At 40.1% G+C, this 18120-nt stretch overlaps 1 protein-coding gene across 2 annotated transcripts in view; it reads left to right on the plus strand.

Moving 5' to 3' along the window:
• Positions 1-18120, plus strand: part of LOC145982073 (uncharacterized) — a 249948-nt gene that overhangs the window by 145745 nt on the left and 86083 nt on the right. For both annotated transcript variants that reach the window (XR_014441018.1, XM_083115665.1), the window contains exon 2: positions 426-537. The gene's annotated coding sequence lies outside the window, so the exon portion shown is untranslated. The remainder of the gene's footprint in view (positions 1-425; positions 538-18120) is intronic.

Here is an 18120-nt window from a genome sequence, read left to right on the forward strand (position 1 = left end):
ACGGTCAGAGAATATGATTTCCGATTTGGTTATGTATAAAATATATAACCAAAGTCTAATTTAATTTTGGCAAATTGATCGGGAAGATTACATTAGCCGAAATAAGTCTTGTCTGATTGATTATGCATTATTATGCCGTCCTAACGATTGATTTGCAACAGAAAAATATAAAAATCATATAATACGAACAGGAGAGTTTAAGAAATTGTAACATTATACCAAAACGTCATAAAGTCACATTGTATTCTCAAGAAGTAAGTATATTAAATTATACATTTTCAAAGTATTCATTTTCGAACTTTTCGTGAATGTAACAATAAGAAAATTTACTTTTAACCACATCTTTGTACATATTGTGAATTTATTGTAATTAATATTTGAGCTTCAGAAATTGTTGTCTAAATGTAGGTTTTATTTTCCTACAGATTGTCTCGACATGTGAGAGTATTCGTCATGATGACGTAAGGATAGAGAAACAGCTGCTCTTATTCCTGCTACGTAGCGAACGCCTCAAAGCCATCTGGATATTTGCTCAAGGTAAGACAACAATCATGTAGCGACATTTTTTATTTATGGATTGTGTTCAACATTCACACCAGGTCACGAGTGCATGTGAAACCTCACACATTCGGATTAAAGCTTCATTCTTTTTATATCGATATTTATGAAGCACTTTTGTAAGGTTGGACCTCGAAATAATCGATTATATACACACACATATATTTTATACAGGGTGAGCATAAAGTCTTTCCTTGATTATGAATATTTATATCTCAACTTCCACGGTAGATAGGCAAATAAAACCTATGGCAATAAGTAGTGCAATACATCAAGTTTTTGTTTTCCATTCCTTTGTTTTGTCTGATTCTTATCTGATTCCCATATCATGGCCACCGCGTTCGCCGGACATAACCCGTCTTGACTTTTTTTATGGGGTTACGTTAAGGACACAGTGCTTAGTTCACCAGTTACTGATATGCAAAATCTTCAGACACGAATACGGGGTGCTATAGAGACGGTGACTGAAGAGATGTTGGCAAAGACATGGAGAGAAATTGATTATCGCCTAGACGTTATAAGGGCAACAAAGGGAGCACATGTCGAAGTGTACTGAAGTGTACTGATAACAAAACATTATGAGTTAAGCTACAATTTCCAACAAACCACATGTCTGTATCTAGCATAGTTCTTTAGCAATAAAAGTTTGTAATCAGGGAAAGACTTTATGCTCACCCTGTATGTTTGTGGGTTCTCCAAATAACAACAGGCCTCACAGCAAGGGTTAATGTCCAAGTTGGACCGCATTTAAATTGATCTCGAAAAAAGGTTCCAGGACCGAATTGAAATACCGAGTGATCAAAAAGTCACGCAACCCATGTAACATTTGTTTGAATCTGTGTTACCTGGGCGCATCATTACGAAGCCACTATGGCCGCGCAGGTCTCCCGATCTCACTCCGCCGGACTTTTTCCTCTGGGGATTTCTGACGTCTGCGGCCTACGTAACGCATCCACACACTTTGGATGAACTGAATACGAATATTCAACGTCCTGTGGACAACATTCCATGTGATACACTCCAGAGGGTCTTCAGGAACATGATCAAAAGGGTGCACATGTGCGAGGAACTGAATGGTGGCCATTTCCAATATCTTTTATAGTCTCTCCATGGGTTGCGTGACTTTTTGATCACTCTGTACTTTAAAGACAGGTAGGTTCTTTACTGTCCATAACGCATTCACGCTTGCTGATTTTCTCTCCCGGACCGGAATTGAAGCCATTTACAAATTCTGAACCATATTTAATCCGTAAGATGAAGGAAACGAAGAATTTATCGGGGGGTGGGGGGTGGGGGGAGGTAGATCAAATAAAATGTTCAGTAAAGCTACATTAACACTTTTTTGGGGGCGGAGGGTACCCTATGTATCAGCATTCATGCTCAGCGTCGCGATTGTCCAAAAGATGTGGACGTTCGGGGAAGTGTTTTCTCACATCGTTCATTGAATTCTGCCGGTAAATCATCTATTTTTCGATATAAATGTGTGACCGATGCACGAAAGCTGTTGCATCCATTTACTTCCAGCCGGATGTTGCCTGTGTGTGATGACGTAATCACGGTGAATGCTGGTCAGTGTTTCCAAACACGTGTTTTTGTAACTGAAGGAGGTACGTTTCCGCAAATGGTTTGGGGGGCTGTGTGTCAATGGTTCGTGGGGCTATGCGAGAATGGTGTGTGGGGCTACGCATTTTGTTTTCTAAACCAATTTTTAACTATTCTAACCTAAACGTGACCCAACCTAACGTAACCTTACCGGAAAATGTTAGTGGGGCTATGTATGAATGGTTCGTGGGGCTATGCGTCAATGGTTTGTTGGGCTACGTAGGTATTTTTGGGTGGAGTGGGGTGGAAACACTGCATGCCGAGTACGGTAGTAAAACTGTGACTGCCATTTTTGTCTTAAGAAAATTTTCTTGACAGACCGGAATTGACAAACCGGAAGTCGACTTTCTTAAAGATTAAGATATTTGTCTTAAGACGTTTTCCAAGACGCTGAGAAGCAACTAGTCAGTGTTGCCAACTCCTATTTGTAGGTTAGCTTCGCCTGTAAAATATCACATGGTGAAATTTTCTTGGGGAGGGTTGGCAACACTGAGCCCCACTTAAGGGCTGTCAACCGGCTAAGTGCCTCTACTCTTGATGTTGGTGAACCCGTCAATCACCACTACGTATATGATGCTTTCAATAGTTGTTGTCTGGGAACCATGTTGGCCCACCCCCAAAATTTAATTTTAATGGACCATATCTCGAAAACGGTAAGAGATAGATCAAAACAGACCGCGATTTTGACTTCGAAGAAACATTTTATGATAGTTGAGAATACCCATACCAAGTTTGAGCGCGCTACGATTAATATGGCCCACCCCCGAAATTTCGTCAGTGGAGCATATCTCGAGAACGGTTCGAGATAAATAAAAATAGTAAAACATATTGTTACCTTTGTCGATTTAGGTAATGTATACCAAGTTTGGTGGTCCTAAGTGGGCCAACCCCCAAATTTTTTTTCTAGAAATCCCCATCGTAAAAGGCTATGGCAAGAGCCCAGTAGGTTGGCAACATTGTTTTATGCACTGGAACTACATAAGACAAGCCTAAAAGCAAGGTTAGGAGCTGGCAAACTTGCTTTAGGTTAAGTTAGACTAAGAAAAATACACGAGCGCACCACTTTCGCGTTTGCCTTATGATGTTTTCCGTTAAGGTTGCAAAAAAAGCACCACTTTCTGTTGGTGAACTGACTTTTTATCCCTACTTGCGTGTTACCGAAGGCAAAAAGAAACGAAGAAAACTTGCTCCATTTGTCGCAAATAGAGCTTATTTCCGTGAAATAAGCTAAATGCCACCTTCGGCAATGTTTCTCAATGCAGAATACGTAAGTACGAATATTCAAATTAAATGAACTAGCAAACTTCAGCCGTTTTCCGACGATAAGAAATTTACCTAACCCCTGTCCCGCCTGGATTTCAAGAAGGAAAGACGACCACGTGAGCCTGCCACCTCACCCGAAGATCATACGTGCAGAGAGTCTCATCCGTGACGAGTGCATTCGCTGCCCTTCTATCTGTCCGTCACATCGGGACACTTTTGCCGAAGCGATCGGCCTTCTGCAATTAAAGCTCGCCCCGCAATCGCATAGGCAAACCACGTTTTCACGGGCGAGCGACTTCTGCCGGGGTCAGGGGAACCAGGGTCCTTTACCTCGTCGCACCTTCTCCTCTCCTCGGCCAGCGAGCACGGCAGACTCCAGCCGGAACAGTCACGCCCACCACACGTGACTCCGGCTTCCGGGACTTGTCTGGAGGAAGCCAGATTTGCCAAGACTTGTATTCGCTGACAAATATGCCGAGTCCAAGGAACTGATGGTGCACTGGGAGTGTTCACGAAGAGTGGTACAGTTTATAATGCAGCAGCCGTACCAACAAGGCTAATCGGGACTGGACCTTCAGTTTATAGTGGGATCCGAACCAGGGTTGTTAAAGGTACAGGAATTTTAAATAAATCCAATTCCGGTTCAGGAGAGAAAATCAGTAAGCGTAAATGGGTTCTGCACCGTAAAGAACCTTTTTAACTGTAAAGTATTTCAATTCTGTCCAGGAACCTTTTTTCTGAATAAGTTTCAATAGGGTCCAAGTTCCGTATTGAAATGAAACAATACGCAACTTGGATGGAATACGGACCTGACGATAAACAATTATCCACTTGTGAGCATGAAGGACTAATCCAGGTGCTGGCTGTCTCGAGAATCTAAGGTACAAGGTAGAAATGGGCGAAACGCAAACGCTGCAGTCACGTTACCACTCTCCATGTAGCCCCATTCTCTCGCGCGCGTTTCTTCCCTTGATTGTAGCAACATTTTCCGCCCGTGTTGTGATATCTGCTGGGAACACAGCAGCCTCACGTTACCTCATCGACGGCTCCTATTGGCTGCGGTTCCTGGATCGGATGCCGGAGCAACACGTGACGGATTTGTTTAAACTCAGTGTGACGCCACAGTAATATAGTCCATTGCGTTATGTACAATAACTCTTCGACAAGGGAGTTTTTGAACCTGGCTCACGAGAGAACAACAGCGTCATGATTTATTTCCCGCAATACGGTTTCTGCAACCGCCGTGTGACATGCCAGTGTAAAAGTACTCGCGGACATTTTTAGAAGGCAACTTTTAATCGGTCAATCCTTGTCTACGAATTGTAGATAAATTCCATCCCTGACTGGAAGAGAAGAATCTGCAAATGTAAATGAGTTCTAGACAGTGTATAACCTTTTCATATTTAAAGCATTTCTATTCGGTCCAGGAACCATTTTTCCGGATCAATTTAAATTCGGTCCAGGAACTTTTTTCCAGAATGGACTTCAATTCGGTCCAGGCACCTTTTTTCTGGAAGAATTTAAATTCGGTCCAGGAACCTTTCTTCAATGTAACAATACGCAACTTGGACCGAATTCAAATTGTGCGAGACAAAAGGGTTCCGGTCCAGCAGCAGGACCCATTAGAATTTATGGGTTCCTGGACCCACCGGGTATCGAACCCGGGATCCCTGATATATTTTGGCCAGAAGTGATTCAAAACCAAGAAATTTGGAGAAAATATTGAGAAACCGAGGTGACCATGCAGATAAAGCGGCGAAAATGGAATTGGATAGGGCATGCATTGAGGAAGGACAATGAGGCTGTCGGATGACTGGAACCCGCAGGGAAGAAGGAAAAGGGATGCGTAAAGAGACGTGGCGAAGATCTGTTCACGCTGAAGCATTGGAGGCAGCGGCGGCTCTAAGGGGAGAGCCGCCGTGCCATGGCTCTACCCTCAGAAAAAGAAACAGCACTTGCTTTGCCAAAATATAGTTAAATTAATACATTTACGAAGGAGGAGATTCTAATCTCGTAAAAGTTCCAGCTTACGGCCGCCTCAATTCCTGCGCCGCATCCCCAGCTGTTCTCTCACTTGCTCTGGGCCAGCTTAGTCTGGCCTAAGCGCAGAGGCATGCGCGGAGGCATGAAAAAGTATCCGCAGTTAACGAGCGAGGAGGTGGTAGCCATAAGACAACCAGCCGTGCCGCTTCTCGGCTGGCACGACGCGAGAGCTTTCGCATTGTGTTGACATATTTGCACACTTCACAGAGAAGTGACTAATCCTGACCGATTTGTAATACTCGTTGGAGAAGTAATTTCCTGCATACTTGGCAAGAACAAACGTAATATCTTCCCCAAATTTATATAACCATGTAGATAGATGCGTGTAAGGAGCCATCCAGACTTTTTTGTTATCGATTTCTTCCTTAAGGAAAGATATATCCCTTGCTCTCACGCACACAGACACTCACGTGTTGCAACTGACGTTGACAACATTGAAGACATTTTCTGTACAAAAGAATTGCCTAAATATCAAAGGGAATTCGCATCACCAGGCTTTTTTTTACTTTAATATTTGTATAAAATCACACTGAAAATCTATCAGTATAAGAATTATACTTGGAAATATAATTCAATTTCTTGCATTGAATTCTAAAAATTGTAGATCTACAGTTCATTTAGCAGATAATCATATTCCAGTTGTTAGTAACACCGACCGTTGATGTACCGTCTGCCGTGCTGGGGTTGAAAATTATAAACAAAACAAGCCGAGAATACCGTGATCGACTCGGTGTCTCTAATTGTTTAGTGTTTTCCTTTTTAGTGCAGTGAAAGTGTCCGATGTTGTGTGAAAGGAAGGGTAGTTAGTAAAGATGAGTCAGATCAGAGCATTATTACATACACCGTTTTCCAAGGTACTACACGACATTAAATTAAAAGTTAAACAACTTGGCTGTCCCACGCCAGATTTAAACATCAATTCTATTTAAAAATATAAAAAAAATGGTAAAGGTGACAGGCGTCAAAATTTTAATAGTCGCATTTATTTCCTAGAAACTCTGGCCGACCTCCGCACAGCATGCTACAACGCCAGGGATTGCGGGTTCGAATCTCGGCCTGGGCATGGTTTTTCTTTGTGAGTGTTCACTCATCCTTATCTTCGCGATTAGCCAAAAGTAGTACAAATGCGAAGTAAAATAAACCAACCTTAGAAACTCTGAATTTTTGTCTGCAATTTTAGTAAACAAAGTTCCATTAAAATTACCTCTCTCATTAGATTTCTATGACATAGTATGCTAGCGAAAATTATTCGATTTCTTGATCACGTTGGCACTACCCATCATACTAGCTGCCAGCCCCCACTTATTGGAGGAACGAAAGAGCTGGAATGCAGTGAAGAGAATTGCCGCCAGTAGGACCATGTGGAGATGCTTTGTTGATGCCCTATGTTCCACAGGGAACAACAGGAATTAAGATGAAGTAAGTAAGTCAAGACGCTACCACTGCGCCATCTGGGAGGCCCCTGGTGTGCAATCACAGCTGACTGCTCCGGGGAGGAGGGATTTTAATGTTGCCGGTTGTTTCCAAGGGCGTGCCGTTACCTTTCGTGATAGGCAAGCGATGGATTAATTTTTCGTTTTGGTTAATTATAACAATTTCAAATATAATATAGGCCTACTCACATCCCTACTTACAATAATGTGCATAATGGTGAAGTATCGGGATTGAGTGTGTGAAGTGCATACATACCGTAAAATCAAATCTTCGCTGCACGGTTTATAAAGAAGAAAAACAGCCTCTCGATATAAACTTGTAAATTTCAACCATGAAGAAAATAATGATTTACTTGATATTTGAGGGCAAATGTAAATTAAATTACGTTTTTTTTAACCCTGAAAATAATAAACATCCTATTAGCATAAAGTTTCGATCTTAAATAAACGGACGGATTTCGGTTTCTTACATATTTCTTATAAATATCATACGACTGGTGATGACTGGCTAACTTCATAATGTAATTTGTTGATTACTATAGAGTTTCAAACATGAAAATCGTACTGCGTTAGGTGGTGCTACGGATGCACAGAAAATTCTGGAAAGTTAGCAACACTTGTGGCCAGTGTGGACGAATTCTTTCCAACACCCTTACCAAACACAGATGCGGTCTTGGTGTCGCTTGCCCTCGCCTTTTTTTCTTCGTGGACGGGGACAGACAGTGTCCATGCAAGAACCGCATAAGTCACTCGAAAAGCGGGGAGAAAGGCGAGCAGTCCTCTTCTTCTAACGCGGTCAGTCGTGCCACATCGCCCAGCGTCGTCAAGGGTGCAGCCGGTTTATGTTTCAAGCCAATAGAACAGGAAATAGGGGAAATGAAAATTCTGCAATGTAAATATCTTATAGTAAATAACATTGTAATGTGTATAAAGGCATTGAAAAACACGAACTTAAGATATCGAAAGTGTTTTAAAAAACAACGCAAGCGGCGCTTGCCCCGCCTTTCCTTACGGTTCTGGTTGTTTCCCAAGCAATAGTCCTATTAGGTTGTTTCACCGCGAGTTCTTTCGTAGGTAAACGCGACAACAGTGGGTCATTGCCATAAAGGCGGTCCCCGCGTCTTCATTGGAACACTCGCTAACAATTCCCGTGCTATATTAATTTTTCATTAATACATGGTAGTCGTATATGTATTAAATTTACATTCATATTTAACATTCGCTACATCCGAAATGGTAAAAAAGCTAGACATAAATTTTTTCCACGGTACAAGTTTTTTTTTAAGATTTGGTTTTTAATTTGGAAAATTTGTGGGCAAGTGGAAGTTACGGAGGGGCCAGTGCCCTCCAAGCCCCTCTCTAATGACATCCCTATGTATGATACTATCTTGAGGTCGGCTACACCCAAATTGGTTCGTTTCTTGAGTTTTTTTTTAAGTCACAGATAGGCTTATCAGGACTGGACCTACAGTTTAAAGTCGGACCCGAATCACCATGTGCCTGAACCTGATTTCAAACCCAGATCCCTTAATAACAAGGCGACGATGTTACCACTGCGCCATCGGGAAGGTATACAATATACGCACGTGCTGATCTTTATTTTCAGTTCATTCAGGTTTTCTCGTAGAATGAAGCATGTAAACTACGTGATTTTTTTTAATGTACCACGCATACGCACTGAAATACGCACTTAAATTAGACATAAAAACCAAACCCACAGAAACGAAAACAGCAAGTTTTAATACCTGAAACTCGCATAGAACAAACAAGCGTCTGAACATTTGTCGTGACTCTCTCGTTCTTTGTTTTCGGGCAGAAAGCGTTTGGAGACGAAATAGTATCGTGCGTGCGTGCGTGCAGGAGTGACACACATTTTTATTGCTGTCTTGTTTCAATCCACCAACTTCGATAATGACTTCATGGAAAAAGCTCGCAGTCACCTTGAAAATATTTCTTTTTTTCACTTGGCGTGAGAACAGCGAGGTGTAAGACTTTCACGGAATACCATCAATGCACTCCCGACATTCGTAAAGGAAAGGACAGCTTTATCGGATCTAAGTCAACTCGAGAGGGGCTGTCAGGCTCACCCCCTCTTGTTTTTATTTCATTTTTGAACTGTGAACATTTTTACACATGTCCAGATATTAAGAATAATTAAATAAAGAAGGCTTAGGTGGGCAGGTCATGTGGCACGAATGGGAATCCTTGAATTCCTGGAATTATGCGTGAATTTATGGACCGTAGTGTGCGCGGAGCCGTCATTCTGTTATATTTCTGTTTCATTTGTGCCAGATTGATGGAATCATTATTCATTTTGCCACCAGAGGTCAATAGAATCGGTTACGCAATGACGCAATAAGGAAGCCTCGGTGCAGCCTTTCAGGCAGCGCATTTTGGATTCTGACCCACAGAGAGGAAGTTGTTTTCCTCAAGGTAGACACTTTGTGAAGGTGTCCGAGGAACCACGATATGGAGGAGAAGGATAAGTACTTTCCGTAATGTTTTAAGTTCGATCTTGCACTCACTCACTCGATTATAGTTCGTTCATCATCTTTCTCGTCTATACTATTTGAAGAATTGACTTGACAGTCAAAAGACAGATTTAGTTCATTATTATTAATTAGTTAAACTAATATCCATCAAACTGGCCCAAGTGATAAGACAATGTTTATTTCAGCGAGTTTATCATCGAACAATCTTTATTTATGTAGTCTAATTGTGCTTGCACATTATGTCAATAAACTCTCATAATTTGGAACAGTGTTGTATATGTGTTGTATCTGTACATTCGAATAGCATAGCTGTCCCATAGCTAATAAGTAGACCTTTAAGGCGGAAATCTTCCACTGCGCGCTTACTTCAAGGTTCGTATGCATTTTAATGTGCATAAATTGTTGGCTCCGGAAATTATGCGTGATTTCTGCGTGCATTTTTCTCCCTGAACCTGAAAAATTTCAACATTTATTATTCCAAATCCCATTCAATTTGTACATATTAATAAATGTCTTAAGGCAAGTTTTTCGCAGTGTAGCTTTTATTTTAATCGGCGAGGGTAAAGAAAGCTGCTTGGAAAATGAAAAAGATTTCCCTCAATCCGTTTACTTTGTTCGTGTTCTTAGCGGAACAATCTGACATTGCAAGATAAGATATCGTGAAGTTCATTACGTAAATTTGAGTTTGAAATTCTTATACAATTAACAATTTTTCGTAGATTAGTATATCCAGTAACATTTGTTACTTGTGCTTGTAGATGTATTTCTGGTCTGAGGATATGAAATGGCAAATATAAACTTCACTATTGAAATTAAATATTTAAATATACATATATAGCTTGCATTGAATTGAATATTTGGATACATTGGAATCACACAGACCCTGAATATTGTTGATATATTTGGGTGAGTGGTGAGAGGTTGAAATTTGAAACTGCTTGAACGCTTGAATTTTTAGAAAGTTCGCCTTGAAAACCGATGGCCTAGAGCGGCCAGCCTGTTATAGGATTCTTGTTGGGAAACCTGATGGTAAGTGACCTGTAGGAAGGTCAAGACGAAGATGCAGGGATAACGTTGAGATGGACCTAAAGGAAATCTGTAGGGATGGACAAGATTGGATTGATCTTGCCCAGGATAGGAACAGATGGAAGGCTTGTGTTGCTGCAGCCATAAACCTTCGGGTTTAAGAAGGCTAGAGAGTTAGTTGGTTGAACATATTTACAAAAATAAATTACATTGTTTCCTATGGTGTTCGCAATGCTTCTGTGCATCTTTTGTTCATGAAAACATAAAAGTAATGTACATAGAAGGCAAAATTTACTTGGTGTTAGTATTGGGCACCCCTATTGGATGTGTGTTCTTCATGACACTTATGCCAGTGACACTACAATTTGTCAGTAATGATCATGGGCGTCCGGAAAGGGGGGCAAGGGGGGACGTGCCCCCTGGAAAATGAAAGTCAACCAAAACTTATGTATTTCACACATATAATTTCATTTTAGCCACAATAATATGTGTTAATTATTGCATTAACACCATAAATTCAAATTTATGCAATGTTTTTTTTAGGGAACTACACTCTTTTTGGGGAAAATGTTACTTGTTTAGCCCCCTGGAAAAAATCCTGCGGACGTCCGTGGTAATGATGATATTTTTGTTACTATTATAATTAATATATAAATGTACCTGCATAAACAAAAAAAGCATTGATGAAAAATTAATGTTTTTTGTGAGTTTTAGTGAATGATAAAATATGTGTGTGACACTCATTCAATAATTGTTTATTAGTTGTTATTACTGATGGTAATGTATGTAATTATTATAATTAAAAAATAACTGCACTTGTATGAACAAGATAGGGAGCAGTGATTCAATAACAGAATGATATGTACATACATTACTTAGTTTTTATGAAGAGAAATAGTACAGAAGCATTTGCGAACATCACAGGGAACAATGTAATTTATTTTAATTTCTTTTTACGCCGAATCTATTTGAGATAGAACAAACCATCAAGCCACGTTGGAATGGGGTGGTTTCGGGCTACCAATATTAAAATAATAATAATATATTAATGTCTCCGCCGTAAAAGGGCCTGTAATTTGACAGTTAAAATAATATTTTATTAAACTGTATTAACATGTCACAATTTATTTTCATGCAAAATGTTGCAAATACATTGTATTTTACTTGAAATAGAACTCATGCTTCAAATAACAAGTTCATTGTAATGTTTTTTGGTGTCTCCGGTTAAACTTTTGGAGTTGGGTCTATTTTCCGTAGAGGTTCATTGGAAGGGAGGGGGTGTTTCGGGAAGGAAGATGTCGTCGCAGTGGCGACCTTGCGAGCAAAAGTCCCCTAAGGACACAGATCGGTGCCGAGGCAAGGAGATAAGGAATCTAGGGTAGAGTGTCAGAGGTGAAAAAGAGAAAACTCATGTCGCCCTGGGAACGGGGAGTTTGTTCCTCTCATGCGTCTTGCGAAATCCCTGCGTTTGTCGAATGGGGAAAAGATCACGCCGTCTAAGAACCACACAAGGATTGCAGCAAGGCTAAGCGTGTGGCGACGTAATTAAACGATAAGGCTGCCAATTAATAGGTTTTATCCTCGCGGTCGATAGGCCTGCCGTGATCAGAGAGCGGAGAGGGGTTTCGTCCCGCGAACAACGAAAATGCCCGATTTCAGCCGAAGAAAATTCAACTCATCGGTGATTCGCTGTTTCCCAGCCGCCAGCTGGAGTTGCGTTCAGTATAGGCTGTTCCCACCGTTTATAGAGGTTTTGTTCATTGCCCTCGGCTTTCAGTATTGTTTACCCAACGTTTTAGCCCTGATAAGTAACTTTAAAGCGTCTTATTTGTGTGTAGGTCTTTAACAGATCCCCTTGATACGAGTAAACGACCTTGCTCGATGCACCGTGGCTGTAGGTTTCAGTCTGCCTGCCTTATCGTGAGCAAATCAACACAATATGCCATAACGCGTGGCAGAACCTGAAAAAAAATGCCTTCCATTGAGAAATCGCAACGTGCGTCGCTCACGTGATAACGCACACCAGTTTGCATTTGCTTGAAGCGTAATGCTTCAGCAGACACCTCGCTGGTAGCCTGCTCGGCCTGGATTAATTGGGTTTCTGGTTGGGTTGCTGCATGTCACCTCTTGTTTGTTCTCATCGATGAGTGCATTCTTTTCCCAATCTAAAATGCACAAGATTCTGTAACGCTGTGTGTGCTGCAGGAGTTTTATGGCATCTGTGTGCTTTTTCAAGCTGTTTACCAACACTTTCAAAACCTCAGAACGAGTCTCGAAAAACCTTTCTGAATCAACACGAAAGCTAAATTGCCTAACGGTGAAACATTCACAAAATATACCAAGAGTTGTCATTCCATCATGCATTTGTTCCAAAAGCATTGTGGTTGATTCGTTAATTTAATTAAGATCATTTATGTGTGTAATTAGGTTATCGTAGATGGTGAAAGATTCTGGTGAGAGATGCAATGATAGGGATAAGTGTTAATATAGTTAAAGGCACCATCCCGACATCCTCTTGCGACAACGGTGGAAAACCACTAACTTTAGCGATTCAGCAAAGAAATGTCCGAATGAATTCTATCTAACACCGTTACGAAGGCCGACAATCCCATCGAACAATTTCAACAATAGTTTTCCGTATGTTTATATGGGTGTCTTTCGTGAGTGTCCCTTCATCAATTTCATCATACCCTCACTCATCCTCATCTTTGCGATTAGCCAAATGTGGCAGAAAAGCGAAGTAAAATAAACCGAATAACTCAATCAGTATATATGTGCTCAAAAATATGGTGTAGCTTAACGGTGACAAAATTTCTTCAGTTTGAGTAACGTTGTATGAAAATAAATGATTTAATTCTAAACTAAATTAGGGGAGAGGAAGGGATATTCGTGAATTCAACCGGAATAATATATACAAGGGGTTTCCAACTGGCGGCCCGCGATGCCTTATTTTTTTGCGGCCCACGAAGCCAATTTTCAAAATACATTAATTTTATGTATTTTTAATGTGGCCGCGGTGGCTCAGTCGGTAACGCGTCTGATTACCATGCTAAAGGTCCCGGGTTCGATCCCCGGCAGGTTCAAATCCGGGAACTTTTCTAACGGTGGAAGCGGCCCCGGCGCCCTCCCAGCGTCGAATAACATGGGTACCTGGTTGAAACCCTGGGGGGTAAAGGCGGTCAGGGGCGTGATGCTGATCACATCACCCCCACTCACGACCGGATCAAGAAAGTGTGGGGCGTTACCCCCACACCCTCTATACGCCTTCATGGTGTGGTGCTATGCACAGGGGAACACTTTACCTTTACCTTTTTTATGTATTTTTAATAAAATACGTTTTATTTTTACTAAAGGAACGGAAGCTCTGTGAAGAAAAACAGTATCGCAGGTAGAATTGATTCGATCAAAGAATGACATCGGCAGCACATACACGTGTGAAAGTGTTTTTTTCTTCAATGAAGTTCATCAAGAACCGCTACAGAAGCCGACTGGCAGATTCTTCACTGCTTCACCTTCTGAGACTTTCAAATACAGAAATTGAAGTGGACATTCCAACATTGATAAAAATAGCAGATCGGCCTCAATTTTCACATTGAACACCTATTATGATGGATTCTTATTTGTATGGCGTGTTTTTCATTTCTTCAATTCATCCATAGGTATCTGGTTTTTACGAAATAAATTGTAATTATACAATTTTGATTTGTGATTCCATTGTTTTCATTTTAGACAATTAGGTCATGCAAAAGTACTACATTTTCAGTTCAGTACTTACAATTTTTGTAATTTTTAATCCCCCTCCCCCCTCAAAAAAAAAGAATGCGGCCCGCTAATCAACTGCTGGATATGATTTTGGCCTTCGGACCTCTTGAAGTTGAAAACCACTGATATATACCATGTACATTGTCAGAAATTTCCGTAAAAGTCTACAGTTAAAACAGTCAGGGACCCAACAATTTTTTTTAAAAAAAATTGAATATTCTATCTTGCATAAAGATATACTATGATTATAGATTACAGTTGCCTGCATCGTAAATATATTTTAAAAGACCAATCGTTAAAATTTATCGGGCTAACTATATAATGGTCGTTAATATTTTAATAATGGTAGCTTTGGGGCAAGGGATATTGATGGTTTCCAGTCAACTAGTCGCCAGTGCCTCGTTATGCTTCAATTTTTACAGTTCTCTTGAAGAACTCTTGTCATTGCATTTGAAAATGTAGTTTTCGTCAACGAAACAGTGAATAATTTTTTAGAAAGTTGAACGGTTGTTTCGAAAAAAGTGTACAGGTTCAAATATTTGCAGAGAAGGTGGCATTGTTGCTGATAAATGATGGATAGAGACACGAAATGTCTAACAATTGTTTAGACATTGTTGTTTTAGTATTCGAAAGAAGTTTTGTTTCGCTCGTGTGCTGGAAACACCAAGAAGCCGTTGAAGCATCGGCCAGTGAAGTCCTCCAAGTGTCGCTGCTCGTGAGAATGTGGACAAGGATATTTCTTGTGGGAATCCACAAATTACATTGTAAACTGAAGTAAAAACTTGTTGGGTAATGAGAAAGCGCTGAGGGTGAAAGGAAGGGGGCCACAAGGAAGCGGCCTGGATTTATTTCCTATATTATTTAACGCTGCCTACCATGGAACATATAAACAGGACGAAGGGTCCTGTATATGTCTGTCTGTTATAAGTCCACTTAATGCTCGGGATGAAATTTTCGTAAAACCATTTCTAAACGGCTAGTTCGCTTACTTTGAATATTCGTACTTACGTATCCTGCATTGAGAAACATTGCTGAAAATGGCATTTCGCTTATTTCACGGAAATAAGCTCTATTTGCGACATATCGAGTAAGTTTTCTTCGTTTCTTTTTGCCTTCGGTGAAACGCAAAATGGCGGTCAGTTTCACTACCGTACTCGGCATGCAGCGTTTCCACCCCACTGCACCCAAAAATACCTACGTAGCCTCACAAACCATTGACGCATAGCCCCACGAACCATTTCCGGTAAGGTTAGGTAAGGTAGGGTCACGTTTATATTACAATAGTTTAAAATTGGTTTAGAAAAAAATGCGTAGCCCCACACACCATTCTCGCATAGCCCCACGAACCATTTGCGGAAACGTACCTTCTTCAGTTACAAAAACACGTGTTTGGAAACACTGACCGGGATTAAGTCATCACACACAGACTACATCCACGTGGAAGTAAATGGATGCAAGAGCTTTCGTGAATCGGTCACACATTTATATCGAAAAATAGATGATTTACCGTCAATTTTTACAATTAATGTTAATGTAAGCATATTGTATTTTATGTAGCTCGTGTAGTGTCTTATATTAGCTATTAAAAGTATAAATTTTTACAATTTTAAGTCCATATTTAACTCAAATAACTAAATGTGTACATTTTTACTATATATAAAAACTCCGTTCCCTGTTATTATTTGCTTTAATATGAAGTAGCTGTCTTGTAAATCTCGTTAACGTCTTTTCGATACCCAAGTAGCCGTAACTAGATTTGATTGAGTTGGTGTTTTGAGTCCACTTTATGCACAGCAAGGCTAATCGGGACTGGAGCTACAGTTTAAAGTGGGATCCGAACCACTATGTGCCTCCACCGGGAATCGAACCCGGGACCCCTTGATTACAAGGCAACGACGCTACCACTGCGCCATCCGGAAGGCCTTTAAGGTTTTATTGGTTGATTGAATTAAAATTGTTGGGTGCGACGCCATTTTACACCCTCCAATGTACACTGGGAAATATTCCCTTATCTAAACTTCTCACTTGTAAGTTTAAAACAAGGGGTTTAAGAAGCCCCTGGAGAAAGGTTAGAAGTGCAAGGTTCTTAAGGGATATGCAGACAAACACAACACATTAAGAAGTGAGAATATACTAAAAGAATCCTCACAGATAGTAGAAGAGACCATCTCTTCGTAAAAAGGTAAACACATTTGTTCAAACACTGTCGTCTTTTCCAAACACATACACACAATGTCAAAATCACATGACATCAGAACGTTAATTGATGCTATTGCACCAATTTGTTTTGCACTCCGAAATCAGAGTTGTAGGTACGAATCCTTGTGAAGACATGAACATTTCACCACACATCCTTTTCGTCGTGATTATCCTATAGATGTAAACAACTAAAACTACAGTACAAGTTTGACATCTTGCCTTTACTGAACAAGCAAAGTAGAGTTTGCTCATGGTAAGATGGCGAGCAAGACATCGCCTTATAAACCATGATAGCAGGTAGATAACATCGGGAACATTTTGACACACTTCTGTTGCCTTGTAACACTTGCACCGCAATATATTGTACAAACTGACACTCACGTGGTGAGTAGAAAGTCTCTGAATGTCACAGTCACAAAGCAATAAACATTAGACCAGATTAAAAAGTGGAAAGTTTGAGTGCTTTTGTATTTGCTAGTTGCGTATTCTAAAATCAAATGATTCATCAAGCACATTTTACATATATGTTGTTCCGAATACAAGACAAGATGCAAGCGAATATTTGTGTTATATATGTGTAGCCTACCTATATATATCTTGAGAAACAAGGACATGAACATTTAAGATTTTATTCTCTTCAAAATTTGATAAAAATAACTGATAATTGAACTAACCTTATTGAAATTAATATGGATAATAACGTGTGTTCTGTGGATATCTTAATGGACTCAAGGGATCTAATGTATTTATTGAAAAAGTTCCGATTAACCTTGACTGTTTCTCAACAACCACTTTATCCAAAATACTTTTAGTTTCCAAAAAGGACACGTAAATACTCTTAGAAAAAATGTTTAGAATTTCTCGCAATAATTTACATCCCGCATTTAGATTCCACTATTTAGATATTTGTAAATGTCTATTTGTAAAAACAGAGTGCTGGACGAGGAATTATGTTTATGAATTATGTTTTACATTACATTCAATATGTACAGTTGGATGAAAAAATATTGCCGGGAAAATGGTCCTTTACGCCTTGTGTGTTTCTAAGAAATGGATTTTTACGTGTTGGTGCAGAATTGTCAGCAGTTTGAGAATTTGTTTGAAGGATTGAAGCTGCCATTACGTAAAACAAGGTATAAACCTGATATGGGACAATATGCTTGGTAATACTTATGCATTCCACTGCACATACCTCATTACGAACAACTTTGGTAAACATAACTCTGAACTACATTCACAAGTTGTTGAAACGAAGGTACATTCAGGGTGCGAAATCCTAGGGGGACAGAGGGAATTCCCCCACCAACGATCTTGTCCTGAAATCCCCCCACCAAACTTTTCGGGGAGCGGGGAGTTTTTGTTCTAACAACAAACATAAACAATTAGTTTGGGAGTCGGATATACTTTACTGGAATAATATCGAAAACATACGCAAAGAACGACAACAAAGAGCCTCATCTCTAAGGACACTGAACCCAGCAATCCTCAGAACACAGAAATCAGTCCGACTTGTTATTCTTCTCCATTTCTCATCGTCTTTCGTCAGCTACAGCAAATATAAATATATTAAGAAAACATGCAATAGCATTTAGATATAAATTTTATATGGGAGACTATTATGTTCTTAATGGGTCTCAATTTTTCTCCCTCGCCCCTTAGTTACGTTAATCATTGTTCATGTTCATAGCAGTTATGGTATATTAAAATCTTCAATTGCAATGGAATTATGAATGAAGGACAGT

Source organism: Lepisma saccharinum, chromosome 30 (assembly GCF_977018435.1).
Source record: "Lepisma saccharinum chromosome 30, izLepSacc3.1, whole genome shotgun sequence".
Lineage (NCBI taxonomy): Eukaryota > Metazoa > Arthropoda > Insecta > Zygentoma > Lepismatidae > Lepisma > Lepisma saccharinum.